Source organism: Delphinus delphis, chromosome 4 (assembly GCF_949987515.2).
Source record: "Delphinus delphis chromosome 4, mDelDel1.2, whole genome shotgun sequence".
Taxonomy (NCBI): domain Eukaryota; kingdom Metazoa; phylum Chordata; class Mammalia; order Artiodactyla; family Delphinidae; genus Delphinus; species Delphinus delphis.
This window is the reverse complement of record NC_082686.1, coordinates 87,377,147-87,401,999: the sequence shown is the minus strand read 5'-3', so window position 1 is coordinate 87,401,999 and position 24,853 is coordinate 87,377,147. Positions and strand designations below refer to the sequence as shown.

The 24,853-nt window shown below is 39.9% G+C and overlaps 1 protein-coding gene across 1 annotated transcript in view; it reads right to left on the bottom strand.

Annotated features, from left to right (window-relative positions):
* The window catches only part of GNB4 (G protein subunit beta 4), a 60,029-nt gene extending 39,066 nt beyond the window's left edge, over positions 1-20,963 (bottom strand). Inside the window, exon 1 of the mRNA XM_060011100.1 lies at positions 20,815-20,963. The gene's annotated coding sequence lies outside the window, so the exon portion shown is untranslated. The remainder of the gene's footprint in view (positions 1-20,814) is intronic.
* Between the last annotated feature and the right edge of the window lie 3,890 nt (positions 20,964-24,853).

The window sequence follows — 24,853 nt, the reverse complement described above, 5'->3', positions numbered from 1 at the left end:
CAAAGAAAGGATTAGCCTTATAAAAAATTAATAAACAGAAAATGAAATAGAGTTGGGAGGTCAGAAGAGGGAGCTCTCACACTCTGTGACATAACACAGCCCAAAAGAAAGACGCCTCTTCTTTCCTGGCAAGGACTCAGCCAATGAAAAGCCATGGACTCTGCTTACTACAGCCCTCCCAACTTCATTTTCGTCTCTATAAAAGAGTTCTCATTCCCTTGCCCTGCGAGACTTGCAGCTGGTTTGCCATGGCTGCAGACCTTGAATTGCACTTCTCTGCAATAAACCCAAATAAACCCATCTTTGCTGGAGAAATATCTGGCAGTCTATCTGTTTTAGTCTACAGAATCTAGAATTTAAAATTCCTACAAGCTAATAATAAAAAAGGCTGATGACCCCAAAGAAAAACGTGCAAATTGTAGCACGAATAGCAGGTCACAGCAGGAAAACCAGTAGAGGCCAATACACAAATGAGAAGATACTCAACCTCAGTAATCAGGGAAATGCAAATAAACAATTTCATACCTATCAGATTAACAGAATTTTTTTTCTCATCCAGGAGCTGGCAAAGCTGTGAGGAAATGGTAACATATTCTGGTAGGACAGCTCTTTGGGAAGCAATTTGGCAATATCTAACAAGGGTGATGATATGTGTATCTTCAACCTGACAATTTAATTCCACTTCTGGGTAGATGAGCCCTAAAAGAAACTTAAGTACCTGTGCTCAAGGGCCGGATTCATACAGCACCACCTGTAATAGCAATAAGATAACACCCGCTAATAGGAAAATGGATAATTACAGTGTTTTCACAGCAAATTATTACATCGCAGTGAAAATGAATGAGCTACAGAGGTATACAACATAGATGAATCTGAAAAATACTGCTAAGAGGAAAAAGGCAAGTTCCAGAAGACACATACCAGCATAATACTCTTTACAAAACTCAAAACCAACTAAAACTAAATAATATATTGTTTAGGAATGCATACATATGCAATAAGACTTTTTTGAAGCAAGAGAATGATAAAAGAGAAGGAAGGAACACACAAGGAGTTGCAAGTAATTGTTAATTTCCAAATTCCTGAGTTGGATATTTGCTTTACAGGTGTTTATACATTCTCAATAAGCAAGCAAATATAAATATATAACGACGAGTCATACATGGATCCATGAATACTATATTTACAATTAATCCAACTCTTGAACATGTTCAGTTAAACAAGGAGGCCATTAGACTGAGGTGATTCTAATACCTTAGCAGCCTGTGTCAGCAAATCAAAATCTAAGCCTGTAAATGCCTCAAGGTTAAGAAATCAAAACCTAAGGACAACCAATGGGGACTTCCCTGGCGGTCCAGTGGTTATGACTCTGCGCTTCCACTGCAGGGGGCTAGGGATGGGGGAACTAAGATCCCACATGCCTCACAGCACGGCCAAAACAAAACCAACAAAACCAGTAAGGCGATCACATAAACTACAGCCAATCAAATAATTCCCTTGCTTCACTTCCTCCTCTTCTCTATAAAAGTCTTACCCCTACCTCCAGAGGTGGCTGGTGGAACACTCCTAACCACTCTGGTTTGGCAGTGCCCAATCCAAATCGATTTTTGCTCAGAAAACTTAAGCTTTTTAATATTGGGTTGGCCAAAAGGTTCATTCGTTTTTTTCCATAAGATGGCTCTAGTAGCGCTTAGTTGTCTTTAACTTCATTCAAAATAATTTTGTTACACTGTATTGTGACAGCTGTCATATTAGCATGCATTTAAAAAAAAACTTATCAAAACTGGTGAATTTTTGTGTAGCCATTTAATACTGAGGATGTGAGAAAAAAGCAACATTTTCTGCATATTATGCTTTATTATTTCAAGAAAGGTAAAAACCAAGTGAAACGCAAAAAAAAGATTCGTGCAGTGTATGGAGAAGGTGCTGTGACTGATCGAACGTGAAAAGTGGTTTGTGAAGTTTCGTGCTGGAGATTTCTTGCTGGAAATCGATGTTCCACGGTCGGGTAGACCAGTTGAAGTTGATAGCGATCAAATCGAGACACTAATTGAGAACAATCAATGTTATACCACGTGGCAGATAGCTGACATACTCAACATATCCAAATCAAGAGTTGAAAATCACCGGCACCAGCTTGGTTATGTTTATCACTTTGATGTTTAGGTTCCACATAAGGGAAAAAAACCTTCTTGACTGTATTTCTGCGTGAGATTCTCTACTGAAATGTAACAAAAACGTTGTTTTTAAACAAATTGTGACAGGCGATGAAAAGTGGATACTCTACAATAACAGGCAACAGAAGAGATTGTGGGGCAAGCGAAATGAACCACCAACAACCACACCAAAGGCCGGTCTTCATCCAAAGAAGGTGATGTTGTGTATATGGTGGGATTGGAAGGGAGTCCTCTATTATGAGTTCCTTCAGGAAAACCAAATGATTAATTCCAACAAGTTCTGCTCCCAATTAGACCAACTGAAAGCAGCACTCGACGAAAAGCGTCCAGAATTAGTCAAAAGAAAACTCATACTCTTCCATCAGGATAACTCAAAACCGCATGTTTCTTTGATGACCAGGCAAAAACTGTTACAGCTTGTCTGGGAAGTTCTGATTCATCCACCACATTACCAGACACTGAACCTTCAGATTTCCATTTATTTTGGTCTTTACAAAATTCTCTTAATGGAAAAAATTTCAGTTCCCTGGAAGACTGTAAAAGGCACCTGGAACAGTTCTTTGCTCAAAAAGTTTTGGGAAGATGGAATTATGAAGTTGCCTAAAAAATGACAGAAGGTAGTGGAACAAAACTGTGAATACGTTGTTTAATGAAGTTCTTGGTGAAAATGAAAAATGTGTCTTTTATGTTTACTTTAAAACCGAAGGAACTTTTTGGCTAACCCAATACGTCTCAGTTTACCTTTGTTTTTATTTTATTTTTGGCTGCGTTGGGTCTTTGTTGCTGTGCTCGGGCTCTCTCTAGTTGTGGCGAGCAGGGGCTACTCTTTGTTGTGGTGTGTGGGCTTCTCATTGCGGTGGCTTCTCTTGCTGTGGAGCACAGGCTCTAGGCACGTGGGCTTCAGTAGTTGCAGCATGTGGGCTCTAGGGCATGCAGGCTTCAGTGGTTGTGGTGTGTGGGCTCAGTAGTTGTGGCTCGCAGCCTCAGTAGTTGTGGTGCACGGGCTTAGTTCGTCCGTGGCATGTGAGATCGAACACTGGCAGGCAGATTCTCAACCACTGCGCCACCAGGGAAGTCCCTCAGCTTACCTTTTAACATACCTTAAGTCCACTGGGAACCATAAAATAAATGTAATGGAATGAAATTTAAAAATAAACTGAGGTTAGGTTAAACAACTTGCCTAAGATTAGAAGCAGAGTTGGGAATTGAAGCAAAGCATGTATGACTCTGGAACCCAGTCTCTCAACCACTCCACTTCGCCTCCTTGGAAGGGCATTTCGTTAGATCTCTCCGCTGAATCTAATGATCCTCCCCCTCTTATTCAAGCTTTACTCCAATAGCTTTCCAGACCCCTTACTTCCTCCTTGTACTTCACTGACTATTCCTTATCCGTACCATTGTGGGCTCCTCCCCCCGCCCCTTCCCACCCCCAATTCATTTCTTAAATATTTATGTTTTTCCAGATCTATCTTCGGTCAGCCAGTTAAGAAACTTCCCTCCTGGGAGGAAGGAAGGATACAGACGTGTATGAGATATGAGCCATCTCTACCTTCCTTTACAAAAAACACAAAAAAATCATCAGAAGGATACAGTCAAGGAATTTCACCAACAGTGATTTTTACTCAAGATCCAATTGGAGCTGTTTCTCACAATCTCTGCAGTTGTACTGAAATTACTAACTAAGGCAATTTTAAACTAATAATTTAACAGAAATTAGTTTGGTATAAGAGTAGTGCTCTCTTAATTACTATAACTTCTTGACTAGGTTCTTTCTCAACATGAATATTTGATTCATTTAACACATTTTAAATAACTTGATCATATAGTGAAAGCACTGTTAGTTGAGCAGAAGGCAGCATATCAATTATCCTTTAAAAAGTTCAGCTGTACCAGTTACAAATATCAAAAAATATCAATGGGTCATTGTATCCAAGCCAACTTATTAAATAAAATGGAAAAAAATACAATTGCATAATTCAAATAGACTTCTCTCTACACTTCTTAAAATGTCCACAGAATTTTTACTAAAACAAGGCATTATGTAGCCTGTACAATTATATTGCTGTGTTAATGAACAGTTATTTTAATCCATCTAAGACAAAGACATACAAGTATTTCTTAACTATTAATAATTTTCATATGGATCATGAAAGCTCATGTAAGGCATGAAAAAATATTTTAAACTGTACTTTAAAAATTTAAATGTAAACTACTTTTACCTACTAGTAGTCTATCAGAAAAGTTTGCTATTATTATACTTAAATTCTGTAATGTGCTGCTTTCCTCTCTGCAATCCTGATTCATAATTCCTATACTTTATTTATAAAAAAAAAACCCCTAAACCCTTAATGAATCAGTTAAGGTATTTAAAGCTTTTATGATCATTCTCAGAAGAATGTAAAAACACACTTGCTTACCCACCCCAAGTAGTCTTCCAATTACAGATGTTCCCATGTGGCTTTCTTTCTCAAGAAGTTGGCCTAAAATCTAAAGCTGTATGGAGTGAGTGGATAAGAGAGGAAAATAGAAGAGATGCCGACATTGTAGTACAGGCGCTAAGTTTTGCTTTTTTATTTTGCTACCAAATTTCTCATTACACTGAACATTTTCAAGTGCCCCAAAACTAACATGATTCAGCCTCTTGTAAACTGAAGGGAGTCTGGTTTGTCTGTGTTCCAGGAAAAAATAAGGTGCTGCTCTCAAGTCTGTTTCCCTTCACCTAACTGGTTTGTTCTGGCACAGTTCATTCTCTCACCAAACATTTACCGAATGCCTATTATGTGCCAAGAACCGGGGCTACACATGAATTAGATACAGGCCAGCTCTCCAGGAGTTTACAGTCTAAGAAGGAAAACAGAGGTTTAAGGGCATATTCACGGAAGTCCATAATCCATTACCCTAAGCCCTAAGGGCCAAATGCATTTCAGAATTTGGGAGTCTACAGATTTTAAAAAGATTTTTTAAAAGCTTTTCAGATTTTTTTTTTTTTGGTCGCACCGCGTGGTTTGTGGGATCTTAGTTCCCCAACCAGGCATCAAACCCACGCCCTTGGCAATGAAAGCGTAGAGTCTTAACCACTGGGGAATTCCCAGGTTTTCAGCTTTTAAAAGGTGTATTCATCACATATTTCATTCCACACCAACTGGACTCCTGGGCAGCATCCACATAATCCAGAAGGAGTATGTCTGCAGCAAAATGTAAGTGTCGTCACAACTAGGTGGGGAAAAAGTAGACTAGCAACAGTTTCACGTTAGTTCAAGTTAGGTTGTGCCACCAAACGAGTTCAAATCACATAAGGTTTTGCCACTAAATGATATATGAAAAAAATTGCAGTTTCAAAGCATTCTGGATCTCCAAATTATGGATAAGAGATTCTTTTTCTTTTTTTTTTTAAAGCAAGTAACAGTTTATCTAAGAGATGTTTGAGGCATTCCCAAGAAATGAATACTTTTCCAGTAAACACAATCTATTACGTAGTGATTAATCACTGTCTCATTATACAGTTAAAGCAAATCTCGGTATAACAAATGATTTCCTACAAAATTGATGGCTACAAGAGATGTGGCTGGCAACACAAATCAACTTCTCAAGTATAAGCGGCCAATCCTGATTCTGAGCCTCCACCTTCTCACTGCAAAAGCCAAACAAACTTAGCTTGATCCATGATTCTCAACCCTTGTGGCACACGGAACCACGTAAGCTGGTAAGAGATTCTTGACCTATAATATATAAGAGGAGGATTACCTGGATGACCCCTGATGTTAAAAGATACTTAGTATTTAGCCAATCAAGAGATGACATTTACTAAGCACTTACTATGTGTCATGCACTGTTCACAACTCTTCACAGTAACTCATTTAACAACCTCAAATTAACCTCAAAAGGTAAGTACTAATATCATCCTCATTTTACAGATGAGGAAACATGTTTTGGAGGTTATGAACCTCACCCAAGTTCACACAACCTAATGAGAGTCTGAGTTATGACTATACTTACTGTGTGATCCCAGAAACTGTTTAACTTCTGAGTCTCAATTCCCTCATCTGTACAGTGGAGACACTAATGTCTACACCCAAGTGATTGTTTTAGGGATTAAATAACACACATTAACAAAACATCCTTGGAACTTTAAGTCAGAGCTAATTTGGCCTAACAAGGGAAATATAAGAAGAGGGTATAATCATAAACATGACTCAGGCCAATATTCGTATCTGTTGATGGATCAATAGATATAACACAATAATACTTTAAACAAAAAAGGAAAATAGAATTATTACCAGAAAGAATTCTGTTCATGGCCTCAGCATCCCAATTCTCCTGCAGTGTAACCTCTTCTTTCTCTCTTCAGCTCCTTGAGAAGCACTGAAGCTTCCTCCCTGACTCTAGAAGGTATAAGTTTGCTAGGAGAGGACCTAAACTACCTATACCCCGTTTGCACCCTTACTTATAGACTAGGACTCTCTAACGAGTGTGGAGGAGGAAGATTCAGAGGGGGAGAGAAGAGAAAACACCCAATCATTTAAAGGGCTATCTCAGGGACTTCCCTGGTGGCTCAGTGGTTAAGAATCTGCCCGCCAATGCAGGGGACATGGGTTCGAGCCCTGGTCCAGGAAGATCCCACATGCCACGGGGCAACTAGCCCGTGCACCACAACTACTTAGCCTGTGCTCTAGAGCCCACGAGCCACAACTACTGAGCCCGCACTCCACAACTACTGAAGCCCATGTGCTCTAGGGCCCACGTGCCACAACTACTGAGCCCACGTGCTGCAACTACTGAAGCCCGTGCACCTAGAGCCCATGCTCTGCAACAAGAGAAGCCACTACAATGAGAAGCCCGTGCACCGCAAAGAAGAGTAGCTCCTGCTCACTGCAACTAGAGAAAGCCTGTGTGCAGCTATGAAGACCCAACATGGCCAAAAATAAATTAATTAATAAATTAATTTTTAGAAAAGGGGGCTATCTCAAACTACACCCACCTCCTGAAGATCTCAATACCTGACTCTCTAACAGCACCTTGCCCATCCCATTCCAATGCCGTGACTCCTGGATTGGGGCATTATTAATGTTATATCAATCAGGTGTGTAAGGGAAGAAACATGGTTGATGACCACTAATTTAACCAAATAGCCTAATCATTAGTTCTCAGAAGGTGGGGACCAGTAGCATCAGCATCACTGAGGACCTTGCTGGAAATGCAAACTTTTAGGCCCTTTGCCAGGCCTAAAGAACCAGAGACTCTGAGATGGAGCCCAGCAATCTGTGGTTAACAAGCACTCCAGGTGATTCTGATGCCTCCTGGAGTTTGAGAACCACAGGCCTAAACTCTTGTCTAAAACCACTGGATTGGAGGAAACCTCAAGGGTGTGTGTTCATTTATTAAGAAGTTCCTAAAAAACTAAATGGCATTTATATTATCTTCCTGGTCAAACACAACACCTAGATACTTAAAAAAAAAAAATAAAGATAATAGATGGAATACATAATTACAGAAAGAAATCATTCCCATTCCAATTGGTTTTAATATAGAGCAAAACTGGGACTTCTCTGGTGGCACAGTGGTTAAGAATCCTCCTGCCAATGTAGTGGACATGGGTTGGAGCCTTGGTCCGGGAGGATCCCACATGCCGTGGAGCAACTAAGCCCGTGCACCACAGCTGCTGAGCCTGCGAGCCACGGCTGCTGAGCCCACGTGCCACAGCCGCTGAGCCTGTATGCCTAGAGCCTGTGCTCCGCAACGGGAGAAGCCACCACAATGAGAAGCCCATGCACCACAACGAAGACCCAACACAGCCAAAAATAAATAAATAAATAATAGAGCAAAACTATTTCCCAGATCTGAATTACAAAATTTTTTAGTTTTATTTTTCTGAAGGACAGCTTGGGAATGAGAAAAGAAGCAACAGGAAAGAAGAAGTTTCCATATACATTTCCTATTTCAACACTCACACCTTAACGTATTTTTTTACAAAGAAATCATTAACAATTCCTTGACGTATTTCAGGTGTTATCTTCCCTTTCCTCAAGGGAAACAATGCATCTGGTAAAATCTTTATTTTCTTTCTTTTTTTTTTTTTGGCAGCCATTGCCTTCTTTAAAATAATCTACTTGTATTTGGTCTTGCTTTACTCTTTAAGAAATATAAGAATGAAATAAACACCAGGATTGAAAAGGACAACTTAAGAACCAAGCTATCTTCTATGTTGAAATACCCATGTCACCTGAAAAGACAGATACTTGAAAACAATGTTTTAAATTCAAGTCTTAAATGTATTAATCTTTGTTAAAGTAGCAAAGTATATGAGAAAATACCCCGAAGAAAACAGTGTTTCGTGTATCCTTGGAATTAACTAAAAAAGGAACCTGGATTATGAAATGCCAAAACTGACTTTTATATATTTTTCTTTAAAACAAAAAAACCCACTTGTGATTAAGTTTTCTTAACAAGGCACAACAGGATCAGTCTACACATAGTCATAAATCAATCAACAAGAAACCAAGTTCTTTATCTAAGTGTCATAAACAGATCCACTTAGGGTGAACACTTTGACTCTTTTTTTTTTTTTTTTTTTTTCTGGTGGTACGTGGGCCTCTCACTGTTGTGGCCTCTCCCGTTGCGGAGCACAGGCTCCGGACGCGCAGGCTCAGCAGCCATGGCTCACGTGCCTAGCTGCTTCGCGGCATGTGGGATCTTCCCGTACTGGGGCGCGAACCCGTGTTCCCTGCATCGGCAGGCGGACTCTCAACCACTGCGCCACCAGGGAAGCCCGGGGTGAACACTTTGGATAATAATTTGAGGCTCTATCATTGAACAGGCTATGTCATCGTTGCAGACATCTAAACTAAGATGGTAAATTCCATGACCCAAAAATATATCATGCATAAAATGTTTTTTAAAGAATAGGGCTTCCCTGGTGGCGCAGTGGTTGAGAGTCTGCCTGCCGATGCTGGGAACACGGGTTCGTGTCCCGGTCCGGGAGGATCCCACATGCCGCGGAGCGGCTGGGCCCGTGAGCCATGGCCGCTGAGCCTGCGCATCTGGAGCCTGTGCTCCGCAATGGGAGAGGCCACAGCAGTGCGAGGCCCGCGTACTGCAAAAAAAAAAAAAAAAGAACAGAATAGGAATTCATGAAATTAAAAGCAAATGGATTTTGTTGTTCCATTCCTACACATTTTTTACATTTGTGTTATAAATTATATGTGAGACATCTGCAATGTCTTAAGACTATTTGCCATTTATAAAAGCTGTGTTTAACCCTAAGTTCTTTGAGTTTGATTTTTAAATTAAAATTAAATTAAATTTTTAATTAAAAAATTATCCTTAGTCAAGGAAAGGGAAAAGAAGGGGAAGAAGTCTTGAGGCAAAGCTAACAAAAACTAAAACTACTGTAATATCAAGTACTACCTGAAAACCTGATGCAGAGTACATGTTTTAAATATAAAGTGGATATGCTTCTGTTCTTTTTAGTGTATCCCTTTTAAATTCCCACATACATATATAGAGATACAACGGAAAATTTAAGTGATTAGGTTTAGCTTTTTTCCATTTAACATTTTGGGAAGGCTTTCAAAAAAAGAGTTTTCTTCCTGCATTTCCTATTATTTTTATCTCTAGTCCCAAGTACATAATAAATGAGCACTATTCCAACTGCTGTCAATTCATATCATCATGTGATTTATTCTTCCACTCAACAAACATGTATTTAACACCTACCCTGCACCAGGCACAAGAACTGACCCATCCCAATCAGAAAAATTCATCTTCTCACAAGAAAGATAATAATTACATTAAGATGTAAGTGCCACAATACTGAACATATTTAGAGTGTTATGTCACCAAAACCAAATGTTTCATGAGAATGTGACTGAACTCAACATACTAAGGATTTCCCTTAAACTAAATGCAATACATTCCAAAAACACTGTCTGTGAATCCACTGAAACCACTTTCAGTATGCTTGTATTTTTAGCTGTACAACCTCTTAAAGTAACCAGTTCTATAAATTCACTGTCAGAGATGTAAAATAGGAGGGTATTTCCTTTTACTTAGTCCTCAAACTACTTTCTCTAAGTTGCAACGCCTCTAGTTTTAGTATTTCCAAGGCTTCGTGAACCAAACATTAGGAAAATGAATTATGATTATGTACATTACAGATCATAACCTTGTCAGCCCGTCTTTTCTCATATGACTTCACTCAAATATTATCACCTCTTGGATTTTTTTGATAGGACCATACATGGTTCATCTTTGTACCACTAAGTCACAAAGTCTTATACCCTTTAAAGTCACATAATTTGCTTTTGTTTTACCAGAAACAACACAAACTCACCAGACCTGATTACATATTACTCTTGGTTATATCTAAAAATTTTTTTAAATTAATCCCACTGCTAAAGGATGAAAATATGACAGCTGGATACATCAGAATTTCATCCAACAAATTTTTATGAGTGCCTAGCAGGCATCAATCATGATCTAACTCATTTGCTGAGTTGGCTTGATAGCACAAAATGTGACTTGTGTAATTAACATATTCATAGAAAGGTAGCTACAATTCCATATGTTCAGTTTTAATAAAAGTAAAATATCTTAAAATTACCAATAATAAGTCGAAATAGAGTATAGCACTCAGTGCCTTTCTCCCAGGGCAGATTTCATTCTTTCTAACATAAAGCTATAATGCCTATGCACGAGGTAAAACTATGGAAGTTTTACTAATTAAGAAGCAAGTGTACTTATATGAGGTTGGTCTGAGATGAACAGATATCCACCAACGCTACTTCAGTATCACACTTTCTTTACCAAAATGTCATCTGATTGCTCTCTTGGGTTTAGACTAACAGCTAATTAATAACCCACACTAGCTATTTGCAACTCCACTCCATCCCCAGCTCCCTACTCCTACAATTAATATCCTCAAAATCCATCAATCAACAGAGAGTTTATCTCCACCAGGTGGCTTGAACAGTGTACTCACTTTTAGTTACATTTACATTGTAGTCGCACACAGTTTTCGTCTACTGCTCAGACTGTCCTATTGATGTTTTCATCCTGCCACACTCACTATCACATACACCAATACTGCCCTTCAGCAGCCTTAAGGAAACACACATTGCTCCTGATGCTTCACAATCCCTTCATAACCTATCATCTCTAGTAACTATACACAGATGTTCCCTCATGGAAAGATTAGTTATAACCATGGGGGAAATTTACATACAAACATTTCTCTCCTTTTTTATATCTTAAGGCATGGAGGAGTCTTTGTGTGTGTTTTTAAATTCATTTTCCCCCAAAATCTTCCTTAGTGGCGCATTAATAATTAATAAACATAATAAAATTCCTTGTTAATAAAGTTTAATTCCCAAAAGTAAAGGTTAACATAACCATGAAAACTAGTATCTATTAAAACTTTTAAAGTACCAACTGCTTTTGCTTTTTTACACCAAATGACAAGGAGACCACATTTTTCAAAAAGTTTATTCTCTCCCAACAACTTCCCTAGGGGCACATTTAGTAAGCAATGCACATAATGACATCCCTTGTCGACGAATTTCAATTTCCTTAAGTAATTAGCTGTCTACCATTTTTCCATTTAAATACATAATTTAATTTACAGAAGCCTAGAAAGTAAAAAATGTTTCAAATTATTTCCTTATAAAACTAGTCATTATAAGCCTTGTTAATTATCCTAAATACCATGTATCAATATAATCTATGTCACATGCCAGTTGTACAACAGAGCCTCATTCAGCTTAAGTTGCATTACTGGGGTTTTAATTTCACAAACCAAAGAGTTAACGTCCAATTTTCGTATTTTAAACAATTCCTGAGTAAAGGTGTTTAGGTGGGGAACTCATAAAAATTGAAGGGGAAAAAAACAGAGTCAAGCCATTGGTAAATGTCATCATAACAAAAATACCAAAACTTCCTATGTAAGAGCCCAGAGGTTATTAGCACTTTGAGCACAGGAGCCACTGTCCTCATCTTTGTCCCTACCAAAGTAGTGTTCTCACTTTATGATACAGATTCTATCAATTTCTCTATAGCTAAAAATGTATTACAAATTACATGATGAAGAAGAAAAAGTAAGGCTTCTAAAAACATGGTAGGACTCCCCTGGTGACGCAGTGGTTAAGAATCCACCTGCCAATGCAGGGGACACGGGTTCGAGCCCTGGTCCGGGAAGATCTCACATGCCACGGAGCAACTAAGCCCATACGCCACAACTACTGAGCCTGAGCTCTAGAGCCCGCGAACCACAACTACTGAGCCCACCTGCTACAACTACTGAAGCCCGCGTGCCTAGAGCCTGTGCTCCACAACAAGAGAAGCCACCACAATGAGAAGCACGCGCACCACAACGAAGAGTAGCCCCCGCTTGATGCAGCTAGAGAAAGCCCACGTGCAGCAATGAAGACCCAACACAGCCAAAAATAAATTTAAAAATAAATAAATAAAAAATAAAAACATGGTATTTTTGAAGAGGTAAGAATGAATGTTTAAAGACAGTCATTACCCAATTGTTTATATAACCAAAAATTATAAAAATAAATCAATTGGAGAGCTAACGGTGAAACTGGGGAAAAAAATTTTAAGCTGTATATTGCCTTTAATGTCCATTAATGTCCATATGTTAAATATGGACATTAAGAGAAACTTTATATTATTTTAGCAAGTCAATAGTACACAAGTGTTGAAATCATTTAATGTGATTTCTACTTCAAAACAGATTAAATAAGATATAGTTCTCAAATTCTATAAGAAAAAGCTCTCCATAATACATACTAGGAAAGTGATATTGAGGAACACAGGCTGTAAACTTATCAAGCTTTTTTTTTTTTTGGCTGTGCTGCCCGACCAGGGATTGAACCCGTGCCCCTTACAGTGGAAGCACAGGAGTCCTAACCACTGGACTGCCAGAGAATTCCCCTTATCAAGCATTTTTGTTGTTGTTATTCATAACTATTACACCAAAGGAAATTCTTTGGTGCCCGTACCATTCAGAGGACATTAGTAGGAAGGCTGTAGTGAAGCACAGTAGTTAAGAGTGCTGCCTCTAGTACCCAACTGTTGGGGTTTGAATACTGGCTTTTCCCCTGGCATATGTTAACTGACAACTGGAAAAGTCAACAAAGGTTAGCTGACGTTATTAGTACAGTTGAGAAAAAGATGTCTTTGAACTAAAGATGGAAAAATGTTAAAAATATTTTAAGAGAAGAAATATATTTAAGCAGAAATTATTTTAAGTAATCAAAACATTTTGGAGCTAGTTTTATTTTTCATCCTAAGCCAGATAGTTCTTTAAATCTAACTACTGCCAGTTTTCTTTTCATTCTTTCCAACCTTATTATGGTTAATTTTGAGGCTTACCTAAAATTTAAATTTTCAAATCTTTGTAACTTAAAAGTTAATTATCCAGTGTGTGATCAAGACTCGTCCACTTTTATTTCTTCCTACTGACCTACTCTACTATCTCCTGCTTATTAGTACTCCCTCCACCAGAGGGCAGACAAAAGAAAGATGAAGTCGTGAAACACAAAGCTGATAACTTGTTAGCTTCCAGAAAACCTGGAGCAGTGTCACCAAAAAACAGCACCGATGTTATGGGATTCTCTGAGACAGTCTTCTCCAATTGCAACAGTGTAAAATAAAATACAGCCAGAAAGCTGGCAAATATTGATTCATGCATTTATTCGTTCATTCAACAAATATCTGAATTCCAACCACATGCCTGGCACATTCCAGGCTCCAGGGATTCAGCAGTAAACAAAACAAAGTTTCCCGTGGTCATGGAGCTTTATTCTATATTTGTCTAGGAGAAGATTATAAAGCTCGTGAATAAATAACAATTTCAAGTACAGATAAGTACTACGCAGTGGGGGAAAAAACCTGCAAGAAGTTAGAGGGTGACCAGGAAGGCTATTTTTAAATAAATTAATCTAAGTAAAGACCTGAATGAAACGAGGGAATGAGCCATGCCTTAAATGGAGAAGAGCATTCCAGGTACAAGAAATAATATTGATAAATGCAAAGGCCCTGAGGCAGAAACTAACCTGGCAAACTGAATCAACGGGAGAGAGTAGAGTAAGGCTGGAGGGGAGTAAGCAAAGCAGAAGATATAACAGAGGTGGGTAAGAGCCCAACCATGTGATCATGTAGGCCTCCTGACCATAATAAAAACTTCAGTTTTCATCTAACAGTAATGTGTTCTGATGACTGGGAGATATAATCTGATTTGATTGATACCTCTTAAAGTTCATGCTGGCTGCTAGGCAACACAGACGCCGAAAGCTGAAAGACCAGTTAGGCACTACTACAGTAGTCTGGACCAGGAAAGATGGTGGTTTGACACAAGGGTAGTGGCAGTGGAGGTGATGAAAAACAGACAAATTTGGAATAATTCTTAAGTTAGAGGCCATAATACTTGCCAATGGAGGAACAGATATAGGATGAGTCAATCAGGATAACTCTTAGGAGTCTTAGACTGAACAACTGGGTGGACAGCGATACCATTTACTGAGTTGGAAAAGAATAAGAAGCCACAGCCAGTGAGGCAGGATGAAAATCAGAGTTAGTGTCCCATAAGTCAAGGGAAAAAATGCTTCAGTAAGGAAGGAGTTATCTATCACTTGTGTCAAACGTGGCTGAGAGATCTAACTTGGCAAGACTGACATCCCTGGTGACCTTGAATGGTTTTGTGGCATAGGAAGGATAAAGTCTCTGGAGTAGGTTCAGAAGAAGAGGGAGAGGAGGAGTTGAGAAGCAGATACAGCCTACATGGAATCTTTCCAAGATTTTTGGACACTAAGTAGCTTTATTACTTTTTGAAGTTTTAACTTTCCATGTTTTTGGAATTTCAAACTTAAAGTTGAAAATTTTAATATAGTGAATACTCTTATTCCCTTCACCTAGATTCACCGGTTGTTAACATTTGCCACATTTGCTTTATTGCTCTCTCTATATGTAATAATTATTATTGCTTATCCATTTGAGAGTAAACTGAAGATATTTTGACCCTTTACTCCTAAATAATTCACTGTGTATCTTCTAAGAACAAGGGCATTTTCCTACATAACTACAGTACAATTATCAAATTCAGAAAATTTAACATATGTTAAATTTGATACAATATTATTTAATATTCAGTACATATTCAAGTTTAATATTTAATATTCAGTACATATTCAAGTTTCGCCAACATCTCCATAATGTTCTTAGAGTAACCGGATTTCCCAAAACCCAAGATCCAATCCAGGATTATGCATTGCATTTAACTGACAGGTCTCCTGAACTTCCTTTAATCTGGAACAGTTCCTTTGCCTTTCTTTGTCTTTCATGACATTAACATGTTGGAAGAGTACAAGCCAGTTACTTGGGAGAACAATCCTCAGTTAAGGTCCCTCAACTGTTTCCCTGTGATTAGATTTTGGTTACACATGTCAGAAATACCACAGAAAAGTAATGACATCCCTATTTCAAGCATGTCAAAAGGAACATTTTTTTTCTAACATCTTTATTGGAGTATAATTGCTTTACAATGGTGTGTTAGTTTCTGCTTTATAACAGAGTGAATCAGCTATACATATACATATATCCTCATATCTCCTCCCTCTTGTGTCTCCCTCCCACCCTCCCTATCCCACCCCTCTAGGTGGTCATAAAGCACCGACCTGATCTCCCTGTGCCATGCGACTGCTTCCCACTAGCTATCTATTTTACATTTGGTAGTGTATATATATCCATGCCACTCTCTCACTTCATTCCAGCTCACCCTTCCCCCTCCCCGTGTCCTCAAGTCCATTCTCTACGTCTGAGTCTTTATTCCTGTCCTGCCCCTAGGTTCTTCAGAACCATTTTTTTTTCTTTTTTAGAATCCATATATATGTGTTAGCATACGGCATTTGTTTTTCTCTTTCTGACTTACTTCACTCTGTATGACAGACTCTAGGTCCACCTACCTCACTACAAATAACTCAGTTTTGTTTCTTTTTATGGCTGAGTAATATTCCATCGTATACATGTGCCACATCTTCTTTATCCATTCATCTGTTGATGGACACTTAGGTTGCTTCCATGTCCTGGCTATTGTAAATAGAGCTGCAGTGAACATTGTGGTACATGACTCTTTTTGAATTATGGTTTTCTCAGGGTATATACCCAGGAGTGGAATTGCTGGGTCGTATGGTAGTTCTATTTTTAGTTTTTTAAGGACCCTCCATACTGTTCTCCATAGTAGCTGTATCAATGTACATTCCCACCAACAGGGCAAGAGGATTAAAAGGAACATGTTTATCCCACTACTGGTGATGTTAATTTTGATCACTTGACTGAAGTGGTATCTGCCAGATTTCTCCACTGTGAAGTTACTGTCTTCCCCTTGGTTGTTAATCTCCAGAGAGATCACTGGAAACGGTAGTAATACCCTTTTCCTCATCGACCTTTCTCTATTAGTAACACTTGCCTGAATCAGTATTATCATGATGGTTGCAAACTAGTGACTTTTCTAACTCTATTGTTCCTTCTACAGTTTTTATTGGTGGTCTACCAGGAACAGTTTTTCCCTTTTTCTTATTTTATTTATTTATTATGGACTTGTGGATTCTGTTTTCATTCAGTGGGTTATATTACTATTATTATCCATTTTGATGCTCAAATTTTCCCAGATTTGTCTGTTCAAGCTAGTTCCTACATCCCTTTGACATGCCCCCATTATTTTTTTGAACCCTTCCTTATTTTGTGTTCTAGGCTCATCTTATACTTTCCCTTCCCCAGCTCTCGAACCAGCCATTTAGGTCTGTGCACTGGTTGTGCTCACTGCTACTAGGGTGTCATTACTTCTAGCCCTTTCATCAGACAGAGCTAGGAATTATATGCATGTCTGTATGAATGTAGGTATATATATTTTTTTATTATTATTATTTTTTTGCAGTACGAGGACCTCTCACCGTTGTGGCCTCTCCCGCTGCGGAGCACAGGCTCCGGACACGCAGGCTCAGCAGCCATGGCTCACGGGCCCAGCCGCTCCGCGGCATGTGGGATCCTCCCGGACCAGGGCACAAACCCGCGTCCCCTGCATCGGCAGGAGGACCCCCAACCACTGTGCCACCAGGGAAGCCCAATGTAGGTATATTTTAATCATGAGTTCATATGTATAACTCTAATTCCAATCCAACACCATAGAGGTCTTCATTGCCTTCTTCTGTTTCGTATTTTTTATTTCCCTTCTCCCACAGTGAAAACCCTAGCTCTCAAAATAGCAATGAATTTACTCATTTGCTCAATCCTACAAAACACACAAAATAGTTTCAGAACTGCTATATCTCTACACTATAGATAACAGCCTACTACACATGGTTCAAGGTTTTTTGTTTTTGTTGTTGGCAGTTCTTTCACCTTTAGGTTAAAGGTATATAATCAAAGTCCTGTGTTAAAAACTCACTTGGATTCATTTTCTTTTCTTCTGAGAGTTTACGTTATTCACTAAAATACAGTTGGTTCATCTGTTGCTGTTTGTATTCAATTTTGGAGGCTTTTTTCTCCCAACCCTGTTAATTTCATTCTTGAACATATAAAACATTACCAAGTTTCCAAAGCTCATAACTACACAAAAAGGTATAATCAGAGCAATGCCATTCCCTCCACCATCCCTTTTACTCAGTTCCTACCCACCCCCTACAGGTAGCTAATTAGTTTCTGGTTACCTCTTCTCTATTTTTGTTCTATCAAAAGATTATGCTTTCTCAGTGTGGAACAGAGAGATGGGACAGCATACTGGATCAAGAAAGAATTTTAAGATGGGAGACATAACAGAATGTTTGTATTATAATGTAAATGATTCCACAGAAACTGAAATTGAAGGTGGAGAAGGGATGGGATAACTGCAGAAAGAAATATCTATCAAAATAACTTCTGGTTTAAATTTGAGGGATATCAAAAGGTTCCCATATTCCAAAATAGATGGCATCTTGTTTGTAACCTTCCGAATTAGTTATACCTATGGCTCTAGAGAACCCACATAAAATGGGGTTATTATTTTGGAAGGATAATTAAGCTATCACTACCTATTAATGTCAGCAGGAGAAATTCTGCCCTGGCAAGAGGGAGGTTTTGAACTTTGAGCTAGACATTTAAGCAGGAATAGAGAGGTGAGAAGAGAATGGGTGACATGAGGATCTGTGTAGTAACACAGATGGACAGTAACGATCGTGCTAGAAAATCAAACCCACATCTCTGGCACGTCTTGGAAAATTTACAAATATGCTATTGAGTAACTGAGGGTTATTCCTCATGTCCTGGCACTAAGTCAGTGTGGCACAGAGGGAAGAACATGAACTTTAGAGACAGAGCGGTCTGGCCTTAAATCCCAACTGAGTTACCTAACAGCTACATAACCACTGGCAAGTTACTTAACATCTCAGAGTCACAATTTTCTTACCTGTAGAACTGGATAATATCTCTTTTGCCAAGTTAATGTAGAATATAAACAGAATAATGTATAGAATTGCCCCTGGCCCAGAACATATGCTTAATAAGTAGTTCCTATAATAAATGCAGATTAACAAGATAAAGAAATTACACAGTGTGTTTCAATAACATGCCTAAAAGAAATCAGTGAAATCACACCATCTCAGGCAGTATTTGGTAAGGGCAAAAAAAATGTCCAACACGTAGTTCCAATTCTCAATTTTCAAAATGTCCCAGAGTCTATTTTTAAAGTGTAAAAATATGTGCTGACATACTAAAGTGCCAATGGTTTAAAAGAAACAATTCTGAGGAGATGTTGATCAAATGTTAAAAACTTCCAGTTAGGGACTCCCCTGGTGGCGCAGTGGTTAAGAATCCTCCTGCCAATGCAGGGGACATGGGTTCGAGCCCTGGTCTGGGAAGATTCCACATGCTGCAGAGCAACTAAGCCTGTGCGTCACAACTACTGAGCCCGCGTGCTACAACTACTGAAGCCTGCACGCCTAGAGCCCATGCTCTGAAACAAGAGAAGCCACCACAACGAAGACCCAAAGCAGCCAAAAATTAATTAATTAATTAATTTAAAAAAACAACTTCCAGTTATAAGATGAATAAGTTCTGGGGGTTTAATGTACAACATGGTGACTACAGTTAACAATACTGTATTGCATACTTGAAAGTTGCTAAAAGAATAATCTTAAATGTCACACATACACAAAGGTGATGGATGTATTAACTAACTTTAACTGTGGTAATCATTTTGCAATTTATATATCTATCAAATCATCACTTACACAATGTTATATGCCAATTATATCTCAATAAAACTGGAGAAAATAATAAAAGAAGCAATACCAATGACTCTGAATAATCTAAGTAATGCCTATGGCTCACAAAGAGATGAACATAAATCTATCAAAAGGCATATTAACCAATTTTATAATTTTATAAATGTGTATACACAAGAGAATTAAGGACATTCAATAAAGCAATGTTTTAAAAGTTTCTATTTCACTTTCAAATTGATCTACAAACCAAAATGCAACATGGAAAGTCTTAAAGTGATCTTTAACTAAATACTGAAATATACAATAAACTTTCAGAGCCTAGAATCAGTAATAACCCCAAAGCCCCACACTGAAGAGCCTTAAAATGCGCAATGGCAATGAGACACGAAGCATACAATTTTACCCGTCGTTTTCCTCGCCGACTAGAAATGACTTCTCTTTCATCTTAAATAAGCAGTGTGTGCTCTACCTCTGTTCTAGAAGACGCACTTAAAGGTCACAATCTCAGTATGCAATACCAAGACGATTAGAATTCATCAACAATTCAATGCCGAACGTCTTAAGAAAACTTTCCAGTAGGGTGCTAATCCACAGACCGAGCTACTTTGCTTGTGGAAGGAGAAAGATGCATCCACACCCTTTACTAAAAGAGAAAAGGAAGGAGTGGGAGAAAAGGGAAGAGAGAGAGATGCAAAATAACAAGACACTGCTTCTATAACCAAATGAAAGTCTGTTTTTAAACTTTGGGAAATTCTTCCTCTGCCGAAGGGCAATAAATATCAAAGTACAATACAAGGCAATCATTTGTGTTTTGAAAGCAGAAAAGAATGCGGAGAGAAAAGGAAAACATTTTATCATGTACTGAACTTACAAGTATTCAAAATCCTTAATTCCTTCCCCCCGCCAAATATTGGGCATCATCATATCCTTTACAAAATAAATTTAACACGAAACCACTGGACTCATTTTTAGCACTCGGTGGAGAACTTTTATCTCTCCCAGCGCTCACCACCCAATAACCCTTCTGGGAAGCCCTGAATAACCGCTATTCTCGGAACAAACGCACGCTCGCGTTCCAGTGCCCCGGAGGCGCCTCGGGGCGCGGAGAGAAACCTGGGGGTCTGGAGGCCAAGGACCATAGACCGCCCCTTCGCTGCCCAGGAAGTGCCCGAAGCGGCGGCCGAGCGGCTGGTCCCCGCACCGGAGCGGAGCGCCACCGAGGCGCGCCCGCCCCGTCCCTCCCGGGCAAGGTCCGCCTCCTGGAGTCCCCCGTCCCCGAGTCAGGAGGACCCCGCCGGCCGCGCCTCACGCCCCCTGCGGGAAGCCCAGGATGCCCCCGCGGGGCGCACCGACAAGCCGCAGCTAGCGCGGCCGCCGCCTACCTGAAGGGAGCTTGGGCCCGTGTGGACTGGACGTGCGGAGGTCAGCTGGGCGCTCAGCAGCCCCTGGCGCGCGGAGCCGGCTTGCAGAGCGCAGAGTACCGCCGAGACCAGCGCCGCCGAGATCCGCCGACCACACCCAGGCCCGCGCCTCCCAGCAGCCAACTCCGCTGCGCGCGGGGCCGGGGCGGGGACGTGGCTCGAGGCGCGAGGCGCGAGGCGCGAGGCACGAGGCGCGCGAGCCCGCGGGGACGCGCCGTGGACGCGCGCAGACCCTGGAGCGTGCGCGGCCCGGGCGGGGGGCGAAAGCAGCTGGCGCGGAGCGGAGCGTCTGCTTCCTATTTTCTCTCTCGTTTCCTGCTAGAAGAAGAAAAACATTTATTCCCGGGCAGTTTCGTTTTCTTGGTTCGGCGCCTGGACGCTGGAGCACACTTCTGAGTAGCGCCCAAGTGGTGTGGCCGGTTTCCTTCCTGCCACCGCACAGGCCTCAGCTTGCTCGTGGGCAGGATAGAGGGGCTGATTTAGAAGACCTCAAGGTCCCGTTTAGGTTTAACATTCTGGAATTCTAAATGTAAGAGAGTAAACTGAAGCCCAGAGTCTTACAAAATTGCATTGCAATCCCAGCTCTACCGTCCCTAGTTGTATGACCGTGTACCATCTCAGGGCCTCAGTTTCATCATGGGCAAAATAGGGATACTGTACATGCCTCAAAAAGGTGCGAAAATTTTAACTGCGTTAACAGTTGCACAGAACCTGCCTCTAAATAAATGATCAATGCTTGGAAGTTATCGTTACTGTTGTCACTGATGAAACCGGGCCTTCCAGATAACCCTGTCAAGTTGCTCATCTCTGCATGAGTTAAACATCACATGCAACCGACTTTTTCTAGATTTCTAGGGGTGTTTCATGTTTAAAATGTCATAAAATGAATGCATCTACCCAATTTGCTTCCTCTGAAGTCAGTACCGCCCGGGAGCAATTTTCCTCTCCCCACCCCCATCTTTCTTCTGAGTTAATTCCAGTTTGACAGACTGTTGCTATAGCATTCCTGCTCTGACGTCAAACAATTTAAAGAAACAGCCCTGGGTAACGACAACTGCAGAGGAGTTCTTTGTGGAGTTTTTGTGCTGGAGAAACGTTTGAACAATATCTTAAGAGAACTTTAACACCTCCGCAGCCCTTCCATTTCTTCTTCAGCAGCGTCCCACCATCACCTGGAATAAATCTTTTAGTACCTTCATGATGAGCACACCCTGACTGCAGCTGTGGAGAAAATGTGACCGTTTTGTTTAAAAGCCAGACCATGACAAAAATGGAAACAGTTGTGGTGCTAGGGTGATGAAATTATAGGTGGTTTTTTTCCCCAAAATTTTCATTTTCCTTAATGTGGGGTGCTTGTTTCCATTAAGAAGAAAGAGGAGAAATGCCAAATCTTCTACATATCAGTGTAGGAAAAGTTGATTGGGACCTGAATAGTTTGCAGCTGTAACTATTTATATGTTTTAATGATTAAATCCTGAGCATTGTCATTTTTAGGAGGAAGCAAAGGGGAATTATTATTTAAGGAACTCCTATTACGTACCAGGCTCCCTGCTTTCTTATATTGTACTTAATTCTCATACTAACTTTACAGTGTGCATTCTATCTCCATTTTACAGATAAAGAAACTGAGGCTCAGTGAGATTAAGTAATTTACATAGAATACACAGTAAGTGTCACAGCCTTACGTGGAATCTAGATTGGATTGACTCCAAAGCCCACTTTCTTTTAGATTCTTTTCTGTCTTGTTCTTGTGCACTTGTACAGGTCTTTGAGAGGTGGTTGGGTTAAGATTATTAGCTGAAAAACAAGTTGCTGGTATTTAGGAAAACCCAGTGGAAAGTACTGTATTATTCTATTCCACAAAGGATTAGGGGAAATATAAATCAACAGCTCCTAAACACAAAAACCTGAAAATAGTTTACAAGAATTTTACTGACCATTATTTGAAGACTTGAGAATAAATTACACAAAATGATCACTTCAACCTTCCTGAAAATTTGATGTGGACTAGAAGAATAAAGTCTAAGTACAAGAAAGGAAAGTTCATTATCCAAACTAGTTCACTTCCAAGAATATTATATTTCTGTTTTGCCACATCTGCTGCACATTTTTCTGGAAGGAACACTTACTTGTTAAAGGACAAGCCTGTGTTGTAAATCTGAAAGTAGAGCTGATGAAAAGAATTTCATTAGCAGGAATAATTTCCTAAAAGCACATTGATGCATCTAAGTGACCCAGCAATTAGTAATTTTTCAAATGATAGCATAATCCATGTAGAAAGAAAAAGAAAGAGAGGAAGGAAGGAAGGAAGGAGGGAGGGAAGGAAGAAAGGAAGAAAAAGAAAAGAAAGAGAAAGAAAGAAAGAAAGAAAGAAAGTGTTATTAATATCCTCGAAGCCCGTAGATTTGTGTAGACAATTGTAATGATGTATCTATCCTGCCTGCTTCTAATGTTTAAATCCAGTGTTCATGTGTTTGGATGCCACTGGCTGATATTTAGATTTCTGACTCATTACGCCCATGTCGTCAAATCCTATTCTATTAAAAGAGGATGGTGGGGTCCCTGCTAGAGAACCTTTGAAGACAAAATCCCTGTCTGTTTCATCCTTGTGTTCTTTGTGGTGTTTAACAGAATACCTTGCACCTACTAATTACTTAGTGAGCAGATGAATGAATAAAGGTATCTGGCTACTTGTTTTACTCAAATAAGCTTCATACCAACCACCCTCAGGCCCTACTCAGAATCATAGAAAGAAGAAGAGTGATCATTATTTTTCTGGGAGCTCAGTTGTAGTTGCTTCTGCAAGGTGTTTTGCTCTCTTATGACCAAGTTCAGAGAAGCTCTGCTCTCGGTCCTCTATTGGATGAATCTGAATCCTGTTCTCAGCAAGCTACCCTAAAATCCACAGTGCCATAGGTTCATAACCTCTGCTTTTAAATCATACCCCAGGGCTTCCCTGGTGGTGCGGTGATTAAGAACCGCCCGCTAATGCGGGGGACACAGGTTCGAGCCCTGGTCTGGGAAGATCCCACATGCCGCAGAGCAACTAAGCCGGTGCGCCACAACTACGGAGCCTGTGCTCTAGAGCCCGCAAGCCACAACTACTGAAGCCCGCGTGCCTGGAGCCCGTGCTCCGCAACAAAAGAAGCCACCGCAATGAGAAGCCCGTGCACCACAACGAAGAGAACCCCCACTCGCCACAACTAGAGAGAGCCCACGCGCAGCAACAAAGACCCAAAGCAGCCAAAAATAAATTAAAAAATAAAAAACTCATACCCTAGAAATAGTCTATTTTTTTTCTGAGCCTGCTTTGCTGTTAGACAACGCCAAGTGCGTTATGAAGAACAGAACCGTCAGAGTGTACAGTATTCCAGTACTACCCTGTTGTATGTGTTGTATACATTGCAATTCTATTGTATTCAGGATGAGACCAAATTACATACATGGAATATACTTTATAGAACTAAAGTAACAGGTTTTCTTCCAACTACAACAAAATAGTTCAAAAATATTAAACGGAAATTGTCTAATCGGATATGCAGCAGAGTTCCTCAAGGATGTGGGAAATGATTCCTTAGTAGACTCCAAGAAGTGAGTTTATGTGTTTCAGACATCCTTAATCCCAAGAAGTCATGTCCAAACACTTCCCTCTTGCTCATGCACATTGCATTTAGATACAAGCTCTTTCTACAGCTTATATTTTGAAACCGCCTTTGCTGTGTTCTTCTGACACTCCTAATACATATCAGTTATAGCTCTTGCGCCTTTCTGCTCAGGTTCTCTAATGGCAATTTGGGTCTGTCGTCTACATGCACATCAATGAGCTTAGGAGAGCACTGTACTTAACTAATGATGTCTGTCTCAGGCATAGGAGGGGAATATATATTTGCTGCTCTAGGTCCTGTGGTTCATTTCTCTGGAATCTGTTATTGGGAAGGGACAGGCAAAGTGGAAAGAATACTAAACTGCACATCAGAAGACGTGATTTAGAGCTTTGGCT